Source organism: Sminthopsis crassicaudata, chromosome 3, assembly GCF_048593235.1.
Source record: "Sminthopsis crassicaudata isolate SCR6 chromosome 3, ASM4859323v1, whole genome shotgun sequence".
Classification (NCBI taxonomy): domain Eukaryota; kingdom Metazoa; phylum Chordata; class Mammalia; order Dasyuromorphia; family Dasyuridae; genus Sminthopsis; species Sminthopsis crassicaudata.
Genome location: NC_133619.1, coordinates 66,996,221 through 67,013,670, shown reverse-complemented (window position 1 = coordinate 67,013,670; position 17,450 = coordinate 66,996,221).

Sequence of the window (17,450 nt, the reverse complement as noted above, 5' to 3'; positions counted from 1 at the left end):
TAGTGCTTCTTTTTACTATATAACTTTGGATAAATCATTAAATTGTCTCTCCACTTAAGTTTTTCTGTCCATAAAATATAACTAGATAAAATGAGTGAGATATTTGGTGATCAAAGTAATCATCATTATTACTAACATCACATTTCCATAAAGAGAAGAGTTCCATCACAAAATTTCTTCTCAAGTTTCTTTAGAAAGCTTAACTCTTCAATGTGGTAGAATCAAATGTCTTCTCTTCTTTGACTACACTACATTTTTCTTTTAGCTTCTACTATTTATGTTATTATTCTTCCAACATAGTCAACAAAAGTGTGAATTTGTCCAATTAATTTGGAACTATTTGATTGACCAGGTCAGTTTATATTTTATTCAAATGATTGGTATAATACAGATCAAGGGCTGCTAATCTGGGATCTGGGAACTTGATTTAAAAAAATTATTCTGATAATTTTATTTCAATATAATTGCTTTCCTTTGTAATTTAATTTAATGCATTTAAAAACTCTACTCTCAGAAAGCCCAGACTTCCCCAGAGTGCCCAAGAGGCTATCCATAACACAAGAAAGGTTAAGAACACTTGATGTAAATTATCTAGATGTAAATTTTCTGGGCATCCATGTAGCCCAGCTACTTAGTACAGTACAGAAAACAACATTGAGCTCCTAATCTAAATTTATCACTGGCACTTAGGCACAAGCTGAAATAATTGCTATTATATTAAAACATAATTGTTATTGTATACCCAAAAGGAAATGAAGGTTTCCTTTTCAGTCAGTACTTCCTGGTGCAAAATAAATAAATAAATAAATCTATTAGTGATGTCATCCCATGTAGAAAGAGTATTGAAAGATTCCACAGGAGCAGCAAAGCATTTTTTTAATCCAGACAGGCTCATTTTAGGTGCCCAAGGAGATTTGCTTTCTATGGAGAAAAGGGAAATAAAGTTGGACAGATTTTATCAGATGAAAATGTTTTCTGACAATGTCCAGTTGACTAAAACGAATAATTTTATGACTCCTTTGTAGTTGTCTAGCTCTGCTTCTCAGCGTTGTTTTCTACTAACAAAGTGCTCTATATGTAAAGTATTCAGGAAATTTGGTCATAGTCTGTGCAAAAAGCATTATAGAAATTGTATGACTGAGAAGTTAATAATATTTATGGATTTTTTTTTTCTTTTTGGACTAGACTGGTGATTTCATCTGTGTGGAGAACTCCTGTTATGGAAAGGCCTTTAGCCATTGCAAACCAGCTCCTGTTAGTAAATTTATCATCTTAAAAACTTGTCTGGGAGCACTAAGAGATTTTGTAAATAGCCTGAAGTCACATGACTGATATAAATCAGAGGGAAAACTGGAACCCAGATCTTCTTGTTTTCAAGGCTGGCTGTGGTACAGGGGAAGGAGCACTGTCTTTGGAGTTGGATGATCTGGGTTCTAGTCTTATTTCTGATATTTACTACCTTTATTACATTAGACAATTCACTTAAATTCTTAGTCTTAGGTTCCTCATCTGTCACAGTGAGAGGATTGGTCCAGATCAAGGATTTTTAATCTTTTTGTGTGTGGTAAAAAAAAAGAATAGAAGAAGATTGGAAGAAGAGAAAGAGTAGATTGGGGAGGGGAAGGAAAGAGGGTCTAGAGAATCCCTTTTCAGAATAATATTTTTAAAGGTAGAAAATAAAATATGAAGGATTATAAAGGAACCAATTATATTGAAATTTATCAAACAACTAAAAAAAAGACAAATTTAGAACCCCAGAATAAGTACCATTGAAATAGATGAATTCATGTCTTCACCAGCTTTAAACATACAATCTTTTCTATCTATTTAACCAAGATGCCTCTCAAACATTATAGAACAGCATGGATTAAAGGGAAATGTTAACAAAAGTATCAGTTTTCTTGATCCCTCCTCCTCCTTCTTAGGGAGGAGAAAAGGCTTATTTATGAGAAAATCCAGATAAAAATTGAGCTCCATCTCTGCATTTTATCTTTGGGTAGTGATTGTGTGAATAGGTTTTAATGTATTCACATTTCCATTTAAAACCAAGCTGGCTTACTTTGGCTAATGTTTATATTTGCTTGTTCCCCTCCCTTTTTGCCTGTTTTTCCTTTTCCTCCTCTTCTGAGTCATGTGTTGACATAACTCCATGCAAGACCTGAGGTGGTGAATAGTCTTGGACATGGAGTTCAGGTACAGAGAAATATTTGTCTGATAACACCACAAATGCTCTGCTGTCAGACTTCCTATACTTGGGGCATATTTTCAGCTTACCAAACAAACTAGTTAGCACCAGCCCAGAGCTTGAAATTCTTCTTAGAGCCAAAAAGCCTTTTCTGACTTCTTTTGACTTTGATTCATCTTGAGTCCAATTCTCCTCCCAAACTCCACTAGTAAGTATGGTTTCTTTTTGAAGTCAATAATCACCTATGGGCATGTGTCAGATTGTAGAGACAATTAACAAGGAGACTGTTTCATCCTATCCTCACTTCATGATTAAGAAAAGTGAAAATTTCTTCTGGAAGTAAAGGCTTTGCAGGTTCATATTATGAATTGTGGAAAGCTAAGTGCCAGGTGCTATAACATCTTAATGATCACTTGAAAGTTCCATTTCCTTCCCCATCCCATGGCTTTACAACAGGGGAATTACATATATTCAATCTTATTGGGTCTTTTTGATATCTTTACCAGTAGTCACTTATTTTTTTCCATAATTAATTTCCTCCTCCCACATGATTGTTGTCTTGTTTTCTTTCAGTAAGCATTATTCTAGTATCATTTCTTCTATATATAGAAGAAGGGAATGGGGAAGCTGAAGGACAGGGGATGCATTGGGGAAGACAGAATATAAGAAGATAGAAGAAAAGAAAGAGGAGATTAGGGTGTGGAGAGAAGAGATAATAGAAAGGAGATGGGAAGATCAGAGAAAGCTGGTGGAAAAAAAATAAGAGGGAAACAAAGGAAAAGGTTCTCATTTTTTAAATTGGAAAATTGCACTTGGTCTGTCTAGTCAGTTTGGCTCCTTTCACTTAATTGAAGCCACTGTAAAATTCCAAGAAGAATTGACCATTCTTTTAAAAAAGTAAATTTTTGCTAGTATTCTGACTGACACTTTGCTCTCTCTTTGATACTTCTCTATAACTGGGAGAACCCCAGGTCCCTGGTGCTTTGCCAGCAGAACATAAAACTGTGGTGGTGTCCTGCCAAGCTGGAAAGGTTTCAAGTATGGACCCAGGGATGGACTACATGTTTGTTGTCAGAGGACTAGCCAAGCTCTCCCTCATTCGCTAGTCAAATAAAACCAGTGGAATATTATAAGCAATGGTTTGTAATTTAATTCCATCCTCTTTGTTAGAAAGCTCCTATGTTCATATCTTTAGAACTAATACTAGAAATTATATCATAAAATTTTAAATCATTTCATGTCAATTCACACATTTATATGAGAGAAGAAATGTTCTAGGTAGTCCATTTGCTTGTACATCCTCATTAAACACTCTTTATCTCTATTCAAGGAAATAATTGATTTCTTAGATTAACCCTTCACCTCTATTCTGGTGTCCTTCTACGCATGTTGGTAATATACTTCCACTCAAGGGTATGCTGGTAAATATTTAACAACCAGCTTTCTGGAGGAAAAAGAGGAATCAGGGCATACTTTTAAGTTTAACTTACATTAATAACATTTTCTCTATCACTTTCTTAAATCTAGACAATCAGCAAAACAATCAAACCCTAATTTGTGACCTTTGTGATGTCTGAACATATACTTATATTGATATACTGAAAATTTAGCAATTGACTCTCCTGAGGGTTTTAGCTGGCTCCAACATAGTCTCCAACCCCATACCTTCTTTCTATTATTGGTGAGTTCTTTCCCAACTTTTATTGAGGAGGCACCCATGTAAACCACATGTGAACCCCCCCCCCATGGTTCTCTGGATATGTAAAGTTTTTGCATACATAGTAGATTTATTAACAATAGTAATAATTGACAATTTAAAAATAACACTTTAAGGTTTATAAAGGCCTTCACATATAGCAAACCAGTCTGATGATTTAGTATCAGAAAGACCAGAATTCAAATCTAGTGTGACACTATTTTACTTCTGCCTTCTTCAGTTTCCTCATCTGCAAAATGGAAATAATAATGGCACTTAACTCTTAGGCTTGTTGTATGGATAAAATGAGAAAATATTTTGTAGTGAGAGTAAGTTTTATTACTTATTCTCAGACAGTAGAAATAAATTTGCTAACTTAGCAAAACTGATTCCATTTTGTTTTAAGGCACCATTTTATGATGGAGTTGTTTTGAATAAGTTGAATGTATATGTTCTTTTTCAACAATAAGATAAGCACTTGTATGGAATGCAATAAATGAATGTGTTCTTAAATAGCTAGTAAACATATGTGTACCCTCTGATAAGAAAGACCATCAATGAAAAAATATTATAAACAACTTTGTCAGTAATTTATGGAGTAAACTATTAATCCAATTATATAGTAAACAACTTAGGAACACCCATGGCTAGAATGTAAGAAACCCATAGAAGGTCTTGGCCCAAGGCTGGTTCCTGCTTCCTTACACTTGGGACTATAACAGCTGTTGCTTGCTTGAGAACAATGCTGATTGATTTTCAGAAATTTGTCAGATGACCACCTCAGAGAGGGAGATCCACTGCCTCTGCGCTGGGCAGAGAGAAATCCTGATGTGAATTTGGTATGAAAAAACCTCTGCCTCAGTGAGGTAGTTAATTCTAGGAGGGTATTTGCATGTATTTGCATGTTATTTATTTGTATTGATTAATAAAGTTTGATTGGATTCATTGAAAAGATTAAATCTAATTAGGGTTTCTGTTACTTCAGTTAGCATGTGTAATGGTAAACAGGCTATTAGTGTACATGAGTATTCTATATTTGGCAAGTGAAGGACCTATATAAATGTTAAGAATTATTATTATTATTATCGTTTACCTTGTTGTTGTTTGGTCATTTTAGTCATGTCCAATTTTTTATGATTTGATTCCATTTGGGAATTTTCTTAGGAAAAATACTGAAGTGGTTTGCCATTTCTTTCCTTAGTTAATTTGTTTTTTTTTTTTTTTTTTTTACTTTTGTTTCCTTATTACCTTATTTTATTCCTTCAATTTCTTTTTCTTAATTATCACTATAAGCAAGACTTTCTAGTACAATATTGACCAATACTGGTAAAAATGAACATCCTTCTTTACCCCTAATGTTAATGCTTCTCTAGTTCATTTAATAGATGATGAAACTAAGGCAACCAGGGTTAAGTGATTTGTCCAAGGTCACGAAATCAATGGGTGTCTGAGACCGGATGTTTACTCTGGCCTTTGTGACCTGACATTCTATTCACTGCTCACCTTCTCGGTCCCATTACATACTCTGTCACTCTCCCATGTATTGGGATTGTTATCCCTAATTTACAGATGTGAAAGCTGAGGTTCAGAAGGTTTGATTTGACTAAAGAATGAGCATCCCAGATGGAATGTAAACCCAGGTCTGCTGATTCCTAAGGTCTTTCCATTAAGCCACATTGTTTCCCAAAATGCCCATTGACACACAGCTATTAAATGTTGAATCACAAACTCACCTAATTTGAAAGTTGAAAGAGATCTCAGGAGCCATCTTGTCTAACCCTTATACAAACAAATGATTGATCAACTTTTGCTTGTAATCCTTCAAGGAGGAAAAACTCATCAACTCTAGACAATCTTTTCTCCTTTTGGAGAGCTCAAATTTTTAGGAAAGTTTTCCTGACATCAAGTCTATTATAGATAGTTATGATGCCCTTCCTCCCTTTACCTCTCCCCTTCCACTCCATCCCCAGACCTCTCCAGGACAAAAATACCCACTTCTTTCAATCACTCCTCATATGATTAAATTGAATTGACCTACTTCCTGGACTTTCCCCACATTAAATCATATAAGAACCAGAGAGAAGGTTTTCTAGATTTTAAACTAGGAACTCCCCACCTTTGTCATGGACTATATTGCTATTTTTCAGTCTGAAACACATCTTCAAAGACTCAGATGGACTCTTTTAGGTGTGGTCTTACAAAGTTGGGAGTTTAAGGCAAAAAAAAAAAAAAAAAAGATATTCTTCCTCTCCTTTGATGTGGGTGCTATTTTAGCATCAAACTCCATACATTTTCAAGGACTTATGCTGATACCCTCAACAAAAATACAGAGCTGTTAATAAATGGCCTTGTCTTCAATTTAGCACTAGACAGATTCTCACCAGAATATACTCACCAATTCTGGGCTCCACTTCTTAAGAGATATAACTAAGATTTGGAGAGAGTTCAGAAGAGATCTTGAAAGATGATTAGAGGGTTAGAAAATAGGGCCTATGAAGAAAGGTTAAAGGAACTGGAATTGCTTATCTTGGATAAGAGAAGAGGGGTGACCTAATAACAGTCTTCATCTAAGAAACTATATTATATACAGGATGGTGACCAGCTGTTCTCCTTGTCTACCAAAGAGAGAACTGGAGGAAAGGAGTTTAAATTGCTGCAGGAAGGATTTAGATCAGATAAAAAGGAGGATTTCCTGATAAAGATTGTTGCAAATGGCTACAAGTTACTGAGACCAGTTGGAAAATCTCTTCCCTGGAGGATTCCTGTCTCCTAGGACAGATAAGGTGCTTTCAGCACCAACCTACCTGGGGAGATACATCAGCTTAGAGTATTGTAACTGCCAGCCTTGTGATTCTAAAGAATTACTTTCCACTAATCCTTGTAGACAATACCCAAGATGTCCTTAAGGATAGGCATGTTGTGTTTATATTTCTTAGTATTTCCATCACATAGCATAATACCTGGCACAAAGTAAACTCTTAATAAGTGCTTGATCTAATGGAATACAGATCAGGGAGATATAATTACTTGCAAACTGAGTGTTTAGAAAGTTATTCAGTCAGTCAGTCAGTCATTTTCAGTTGTGACTGACTCTTTGGGATTTTCTTGGCAAAGAAACTGGAGTGGTTTGCCATTTCCTTCTCCAACTTATTTTACAGAGGGGAATTAAGGCAAACAGGATTAAGTGACACAATAAGTATCTGGGACAGGATTTGAACTCATGAAGATGAATATTTCTAACTCTAAACCTGACACTCTATTCACCATGCCACTTAGCTGCCTTTTTGAGAGTTATTAGATAACTTTGAAAGCCCTTGTGAGGTGGATGAACAAAACTAAAAAGATAAACCTACTTTTTTTTTTTTTTTTTTTTTTTTTTTTTTTTTTTTTTTGGCCATCAAATACTCTTTCCCAGACAAAAAATATCATTATAAACCAAAAGGGAAGCACAGTAGCAAGTTGAAAATGTTAGCACCCAGGAATCTATTTGAAGAATCCAAGCAGGATCATTGCACATTTGGGTCATGATTTTATGATTCTAGCTGATCACCAGCTAATTCTCTTGTTTTATGGACCATTAACCCTGTAAGCCCCAGAATCAAAAATTTGATTGTCAATTAATAGAATTAAGTCAATATGACTGAATCTTTCTCTTTTTTAAAATATGTAGTCTCCTTGTAGTCTGATCAGTTTAGTAAATCGAAATAGAAATGTTTTAAAGTTTAATCTGGTCATGGAGTATAGAGAGGAGGAATGAAGAAGGATAGAATAAACCCTCTGATTCTTTGGCTGTATTTTTAAATTTTCAGCTGTTTTTGTGGCATCATGAAGATATAGACTTTTTACTTATTGGACTACATTTGAATAGACTAGCATATGATTTAAATGAAATACTGATTGTCAAATTTTTTGGCCAAGGGTGTGATAAATATTGCTACTGAAAGTAACATGATGGTGCTTTATTGATATAGGACCATATTTACATATATTTGATATGTTTCCTTCAACTTATTTGCCAGTCTATTTTTTCTTTTCCCAGTTTGCTATTGTCAATGGAATACTCTTTTATGCTTAATAGCACTAAAATCTTCACATAAATCTCTGCGAGGAGAGCAGAATGCTTTTCTTTGCAAATTTAAACTGAAAATAACTCTTGAGTTATGAAAATATGGTATTAATAAGATCCAGTGGAAATATACTAATACCAAAAGATTTTCTGATTATATCATAACAGGAAGTGTTTGACTTTTTTGTCTTTCTCACTTTATTTTAAAGAAGAATTAGGTCATGTTCCTTTTATTTGCTTTTGAACAAAGACCTTATAAAAGAGACCACAAAATGATATTTGGCTGGATGACTTCTTTAAAATCAATCTAAAGAGACCTCCTTTCCCCAATTTTTTTTGTACATGTGACCCATGTTTTTGAATGAAAAACCCTTCAAATGTCCTCTGATAATGAACAATATCTTTGTCATTTTCTACAAATTAAAGTACCATTATTAATTTTTTCCCCTGATTATATGAGGATAAGATTTCTTCATTGTATCTGACTCTCAGGAATGTGGTAGATTATCTCAGAGATATAGTTCAACCTTGTTTTAGACATGTTCAGGGTTATGGTGGTAAGTATTTGATGACTGGCTCTTTACCAAAAAAGGTACATAGGATACACTTTAGAGTTTGATTTGCATTATTAACATTTTTTTCCCATCATTTTTTGGAGTCTAGATAATCAACAAAACCAGATCTGTAGCATTTGCTGATTTCTGATGTGTAAATGCTCACACTGAAAACTGGTTAATTGGCTCAAATGAATTGGTATAAGCCCGTACCAACTTGTCCCTGAATGTTACATATATTTAACAACAAACTCACATATTTAGAGGAATAAGCAAGAAAACATTTTGCCAAACCCACTGGGATACACCTATATTTAATTCTATGCTCTGTTTAGTGTCCAAAGAATAAACATAATAATAACTACAGACTTAATTATCTGAGCATATCCACATACCCTTTTGGAGTAGAGTCAAAACAAATATTTTTGGGATACACTACAGATTTGATACTGACAAAATGTCTGACATGAATTAATGGTTACTGACCTGAAATTCTAACCTTATGACCTGCCAGATGCATTTATAGTAGTATATCTGGACACCTCTGGTCCCCAGAGGTTTTAGGGAATTGTGCCATAGTTTTTCCCAGTTTGCTTTCCATTGATTTTTCTCTGTGCCCCAATTCTATACCTTAAATCCCCATTTCTCTTCAATTCCCAACAACTTTATGCTCAAAGGACAAAGTACTCAGAAACCAAGGCCTGGAAAGTCACTTGTGATATCACTGCTGCCACATTACAGATAGAGTTAGAAAGGCTGCAGATGTGAAGCAGATGTGGATAATGAAAAAAAAAAACTTACTGTGAGGGACTCTCATAAAATTGTCTATAATAAACATACGCAGGATGCTCATGATTTTGTTCCAAATCACCCTATTTTAATTTTTCAATCAGGAAGCATTTATAAACTATATGCTAGGGTCTGGGATCCACAGAAAAGAATGAAACAGTCCCTAACCTCAAGAAGTTTATAGTCTAGGAGAAGAAATGACATATACATAAATAAGAATATGCAAAAATAAAATAAAACACACACATACTATATATATATATATATATATATATATATATATATATATATATATATATTCACACACATATATGGAAGACACTAGAAGCTAGGGAGAGGAGGATAGATTTCATGTAGAAGGTGTCATATAAGCTGAGTTTTGAAGGAGACAAATAATTCGAGTTGAATCCAGGATTCCAGGAGATAGACAGTGCAAAGATGAAAAGAAGGGAGCCAAATGTTTTTGAGGAAATGCAAGACCAATTATGCTGCACTGAAAAATATGGGAAGAGGAATAATCTAAGTTGGAAAGGTAAATAATGGACAGGTTATGAAGGGCTTTAAAAGCTAAATTGAAGAGCTTATATTCCATCCTAGAGACAATCAGAAACCAATGGAATTTATTGAATAGGGATGTGACATGGTTGCGATTCCACTTCAGGGGGAAAAAGTCACATGGCAGCTGCATTGGGGATGAATTGGAGGGATGAGAGATTTGAGGCAAAGACTAGGTGGCTATTATAATCATCTGGGTAAGAGGTGATTGCTTCATAATCTATGATACATATTTAACTGAAACACATTTGAGCTTAATTCTGTGTTTTCTTTTGGAGAAAAGGAAATCAATGGGCTTAGCCCTTCTGATTCCCCCCTCCAGAGAAGGTTGTTCCAAGATAGAGGGGGAAAGCTCCTCCAGAGAACTTCTATTTAGTTAAGCACACCCTTTTAAAAAAGAGATAATAGCTGTTCTTCCATGAAGAAACTGAATATAATGATAGGAAAGTAAATACTTTGACTTGCTATGTTTAATCTTCGATCTTCTAAAGCTCAGTGACCTGCCTGAACCAGGAGAATAGTATTCTTGCTTGTGAGGTGATGTTTCTTCTTGCTATTTACCCCTATCTTTATCTGATTCTATCTTTGAAATCTTTGGATAATCACTTAACTTTCCTGAATCTCAGTTTCCTCATATGTAAAAGGAAGGGGAAGGAATAGAAGGCTTCTGAAGTCTCTTTTAGCTCTAGATTTGATCATCCTATGATAATGGAATATGAAATTTCCTGTGTATGCTCAAATGCTGGATGATACAATGTCATTGCCAGGTTGCCATATACATAAGAAGAAAATTTATCTGAATGATTCTGAGCATTTGCTAAAGAAAAGGATGTATATGTATATATATATATATGTATGTATGTATGTATATCTATATCTTGAAGAGGAAACAATCTAAGAAAAATAAATAGATGCTAGAGAAGGACAGTATTCTGAGAGAACAACCCTTTGGTGAGAATGACACTAGTTATGAATTATAGAGTTACTATAGAGGAAAATTCAAGAAATTCAATTCAATTAACACTTATTGTCTCTTATGTGTAAGAGAGTATCAGGTGCTAGAAATACAAAGACAACAATGAAATCATCCCTACCTTAAAGATGTTTACATTCTAGAGGAGACGCATAATATGTCCAGAACATAATCCAAAGCCATTTCAAAAAGTAAACAGCGATAATAACTGAAGGTGGGAAGAAGGGTAACAACAAAGTCCTCGACTCAGTGGCATTCTAGAAATGGAGAATCATTTCTGCAAAGGCATCAGAGATGGGAAATCAATTGTTATCTAGAATTTGTATATTATAATGGGAAATATTATGAAATAATGTTGGAAATATAGGAAAAGAGAATATTCTATGAATTAGAGGTAACAGGAGTTAAGGACTATGAAGTTGTTTTTATGATAGTGCAGAGATAGGGGAAAATCCTGTAGATTGCATGGGAAAATAATACAATACTTTCTTATCCTGTTTCTTATCTATACAAATTCCTATCCCATTTCTCATTCCTTTACACAAAGAGTTCAATGAGAAGGATCCCTAAAGAGGAGTTTAGCAAAGGAGAATTAGCTCATTGAGATGACTTTTTAGTATTTTCTACAATTAGGTTAGGAACTTTACCAATTCACTCATAAAATGAAATGATAAAGAAGGCAATGGATAGGCAAATGCTTTGTGACAATGTGGCAAGTCTGAGAGAAAGCATACTAAGATCGTGTAAACAGAAATATAGTAGAACAGGCTAAATAACCAGGAAAGAAGGTTATTTAGAGATTGCTATTTGTATGAGTTTAAGCAAGTCGTTTGATTTCTCTGGGCTGAAATAAACACGTCTATAATATGAAGCTAATTCCTTATCTAGACCTCAGCTGAATCAGATGCCTTCTTGAAGTCCCTTCTGTTTCTGATTTGTGATCCCATGATTCTTTGAGGAGATGGCAGTGTGCAGCCATCAGTATGAAATCAGAAGAGTGGGTTGGGATTCCACTTGGTGTCTGTAGAAATGGGGAAAAGAACAATGGGAGCGGCTCACTTTCCTAAAGGCAGGCTGGCTACAATTTGTGAATCAAGCAAATTTTCAACACAAGGATTTTGAAAGACTACAAAAGAGGAAACTGCAATAGTCAAGGGAGGAAGTGATTAAAGTATTTCATAAAGATTTCAGAAGAACTGTGGTCAGCATAGAAACACATTTTGACAGCATTTAAGAGGAGGTGGGAGGTAGCTATATGGGTAAAGTTGTGGAATGAGATAGGTCAAAGTGTGAGACTGTCTAAGTCTCAGACTTCTGTCTATATCAACAAACTTTCCTGAGTTGAAAGAGAATTGCAGGGGGTGCTCTGGGATAAAAAATATGATTTTTGGCTTAGGATATTTTCCTTTCTTAAAATGTCAGTTCTTACATATTTACTATTGAGAAAATAAAGTCTAGATATAAGAAAGCAACATTTTAATTTTAAACCCTAATCATGATCATTTCAGTATAATAAATTTTTATAACATTTTTAACTTAGGAAAATATTTTCATGTATTTTTTAAACTTCAATCCATATTTAGTAAATGGTTATGATGTGTAATTGTAGCAAGCACTAGATAACTAAATTTGATAAGAGCTCTGCCCTCAGGGAATTTAAAATCTAGTTTATAATACACTAAATATTTATTACTTACTAAAGAACTAAATACTTACCCATCCCTTGATTAATATATGGTCTAAATAGACAATCATGGTTAAAAAAAGAACATAAGTTCTAAGCAAAATGTTTTATAACTCTGAAAAAGATAAGGGCAAAACCAGTTAGGGATATCATGGAAGACTTCATGGAAAAGGTAGTATTTGAATTGAACTTTAAAATATGTTTAATTGTCCCACTCCACTATCCATTTCATATAAGTTGCAAGTTAGTCAATAAACTTAGAGACAGTGAGTAACTTCTTCAGTTGGTGTTTATGGTAGTCTCAAATATGGAGTAGGAACATGAAGAAATAGATATCAAAGATGAGAAAGATGGAGAAGACATAATTGAGTAACCAGATTGTTTCCTAAGTCCTATTAATTTGAGACTTTATTATTTTGTTTAAAATGTTGTTCATCAGCATATCCAATCACACTCATATTTGTATGTAAAATCAAAATATATAGCAGTGATTTTTAGATTTTCTACTGGCTACTATAATTGAAGACAACTGAGTCAAATAAATATGGGGGAAGGAATGCTTGAACAAATTATGTTATATGAATATAATGAAATAGTATCATCCTATAAGAAAGGGAACTGTTTCAGGGAAAACTGGGAAGACTTGCGTGAACTGATGCACAGTAATGCAAGCAGAGAAGAAAAATTTATATAATAACATTGTAAAACACAGGCAACTTTGGAAGAAAGAACACTGGCTAACTGCAATTCCAGAGAATTAATGATGAAGTATGCTACCCACTTCTTACCAGAAAAGTAATGAACTTAGGATGCAGATTGAGACATGACTAGGATAAAAATTTGTTTTGCTTGACTATATATATTTATCAAAATATACATATATACATCTCTCCCCCCCAATTCCATGGAAAGGGGAGTGGGAAAGAGAGAAAACAGATATTTAATTTAAAAATAAAATTAAATTTTTAAAATAAGGAAAATGTTTTAAGTTCTAGGCTTCTAAAACTTTGATTATCTCTGAAAGGAGTCAGTAATGTCTCATATAAATTGCTTATTTCTTCTTAAGTAACAACTCAATTGTCATTGTTCTCACTTATTCATAAAAAGTTAACCACTTTTCTACAGACTCTTCAATGAAAAGTTTAAATAGAAGAAATCCTACAATACAACAAACTTTGAAAAAAATTTAAAATATCAAATGTTTCAGTAGAGTATGAAAGAAATACAGAATATTGTGATGGGCTCTTTCAATGGTGGATTTTTACTCCTAATAGGATGTAAATTCCCGGCAGTCAAGGCCTCTTTTTTTGTTGTTGGATTTCCAGTGCATAACACAGTGCCAGTTACATTATAGGCATTTATTGAATGTTAAACAATTAACATTATATTGAATTGAATTGAGTTGAACTGAACTCAATGTGCTTCAAGTGTTACAGAGTAGCTGCTTTTCATTCATTCATTCATTCATTCATTCGTTTGTTCATTTGATCCTTTGTTTATATCAGAACTATGTTGTGTTTTGTATGACTGAGCAGATTGACCATTTGTCTTGTCATTCATGTATCATTTTAGATCTCTCTGGAATGATTAAAATAAGGAATTCAGCCATCAACCCAAGGACTATCTTTTAGTTAGTCTTATAGCATACACACCAGCATATAGTTTAAAAGTAGAACAAGAAAAGTTACAAGATTCCCTATTCATGTTTCCTATCCTACTATCAAATGATAATTGCAAGATAAAATGATGAATTAAGTTAAGATATATAGGCTGGGAAGTGGCCCAGTGGACAGAGTGCCATTCTACAATTGGGAAGACTAATTTTCCTTAGTTCAAATCCAGCCATAGACATTTATTACTGTATTTTTTTTTCATATCACCCTGTTTGTTTCAGTTTCCTTAGATATAAAATGAACTGGAGAAAGAAATGGCAAACCACTCCAGTATCTTTTCCAAGAAAACCCAAATAGGGTCATGAAGAGCTAGACAACAACAATATCAAAAAATTAAGATGCTCAGAAAAAGGATAGAAATATATTTGAGCGCTACCTCTGACATACCCTGATTGTATGACTTGGGGGCTACGGTGAAATACTCAATGTTTTAGGTAATTGTCTAAGATTATAAAATTCTGAAAAGGTATTAAACTACAGTGCTGAAGGAAGCTTCCTCATCTAGGAATTCCTTATGCCAGTGAAATCACATGTTTCTAAGTTAAATTTTAGCACTCTTTTTAGCACTCCACAGGCCAAGGTATAATACAACCCAGTGCTCCCATATTTATATACAACTCAGGATTGCCTTCTCTTAAAGTACTACCACAGTTTTCTGCTTCCTTAACCTTTCCAAAGCTTACTTAAAGATCATTGATTTTTGAGATCCTCGCATCCAGCCCTCTCATTTTGTAGATTAGGAAACTGAAACTCAAATAGGAAATGATTTATTCAAAAATCAAACGGCTATTAAGTGATCTAGACATAAGATTTGAACTCGTCTTTTGACTCCAATTTCTCAAATTTCTGATGTCAAAAATGTTGATACTTACTACCAAATTTCTCAAATGTCCTTTCAAATATGTCATATTACTTAGAATCCAGGCCTTCAGAATTTTGCTTGGTGACTAGCTCTTGAAATAAAAAAAATCCACAAAAGAAACAACTTGGATATTAAATTAGTCAGTTACCCAGAAAGATCTTAAAGAACACAAGATATTGGGGGGTAGGAGGAGAGCCATCGCAATCCATTCCCATGTCTTCTATGTTGCCATCTTCTCAAATGACCCAACTGTGCAAGTCAACAAAACTAAACAACTTTAGCAACAGTTATTTACCCAGAACAATAATGGAAATCCAATCTGGTAAAAAAAAATAGTCCTATGGGAACTGGAACACATATTCTTTCCCACATACAATGGTAGTATCCACTTACCAAAAGCTTTGTATCAATAAAACAAAGGGAAAAGAAGACAAACAATTGTAATATCTTACCTTTATTTGGCAGTTTACAGACTATTTTCACTGCATTTTTTATGGGAATTGTCAATTAAAAAAAAAACTATTACCTGAGAAAGTAGCACTAGGCTACATCACCCATAATTATTAGCCAGACTGAAAGACCTAGTTCATGACCAGGCATTCTGAAGCCTTGTTGAAAGACTTTACCAGAAAGTACCCTGTTTACTTACTGTGTTGGTATTTCAACATGAATGTTCCAGCACACCAAGATGAATTAGTCTCTGGTATTCAGTATTAAGTCCCAAGGGATATAAGGGAACGAGAAGTTCCATAGTAGAAGCTCTTGGAATGTTAGGACTGGAAGAGAATTTGGAAATTGTCTAATTGAAATTCCTTGTTTTTACAGATGAGGAAACTGAGGACTGGGAAACTTTTGACTTACCAGAGTTAGACAGTTGGTTAAAGGCAGAGCTACTACTTGAATTCAAATTTTTTTTCAGCTATACTATATGGTCTTATTCTAAACCTAAGTATTATTGAAAATAAGAACAATCCACTTCAAAATATTCCAAATGAACTTTATATTATGTTTAATAATCAGCAACATAATGGATAACAACTTTCATCAAAATCAGTAAAACCATTAGGTTATGGCCTAAGCCATAATCTAACCAAGGACAAAGCTAATTTAAAGAAATCCTCAAGAAAGAATATTTATTGCTTATAACCAAGTTTTAAAGATATTTTCTACAGCTTTAAAAACAGCATTTTAAAGTTCTGCTTTTGTAAAAAGATGAATATATAACATTGAACACATATATTTTCCAAGTGGTGTGGTATAAATTTAAGGGGAAAAAGAGAGCAATAATTTTGGAATGCCTCTTTTTTTTCCCAGAGAAAATCTTAGAGGAAAATAAACATCAGACTGACATAAAAACTAAGTAGTTTGAACACCTGCCATAGAGAGAGAAATACTGACACCTAGTAGTTTTATTACCAATAGAATGAATTTTCTTTTAAGCATTGAATTTTTATACTATCCTCCATTTCAAGAAGATACCAGTTTTCTTTGTTATTAATTCCTGTAACGGTAGTGCTATTTTTAAAATTCCAAGCATCCTATCTCAGGCAAGACTCCTTTGTAGTCAAACTGAAAAAAAGTAATTTTTTTCCTCTTTTCTTCATGGATTCAGTTAAATGAAGATTCTTGACTTAAGAGATTAATCAAGAGTGGGGAAATGGTGAAAAGGGACCAGTATAATCCAGTTCACATATCATATTTTTGGCCTTTATTTTCCTTTGCTGGAAAATAATCATACTAGACATGTTAACTCTCCAAATTATTTTGTCACTGATTCAGTTAAAAGCCATTTGCTTAGTGCCTACTCTGCTACACACTTGGAATGCAAAACAAATAGTAACATTTTTAATTGTAATAACAAAAAATTAGACTCATATTGAAACAAATATTTTAAATTCAAATGAATATAGATGTAAAAACAAGAAGCGACCTTAGAAATCTATAAGTCCCTTTCTCATTTTAATGAATTAATATACTGAGATTTGTCCAAAGTCACATAGATTAGAATTTAGCCTAAATTCTTTAATAATAAATAAAATACTCTTTTCATTTTGTTGTTGAGTTGTTTCAGTCATGCCTGATTCTTTGTGACCTCATTCAATATTCCCTTGACAAAGATACTGGAGTAGTTTGCCATTTCCTTCTCTATTATACTATGCCTAATTTGCCAGAAATAAAGCTTCAAGAAGCATTAATGGTGTTAATATAGATTGGGGATATAGAAGAATAATCAATTTCAAGTTTGGGAAAAAGTCTATCTTGTCACAGAGTTGGGAAGGAGAAGGATGAAACAGGAAAACGATAAATAGCACAATTTACTTGGAGTATTAGGGGAGAATACCACAAAAGTTCAACTGGTGCCAAACAGCAGAGTGCTTTAAATGCCTGGACCAGAAGTTTGTATTTTATCTTA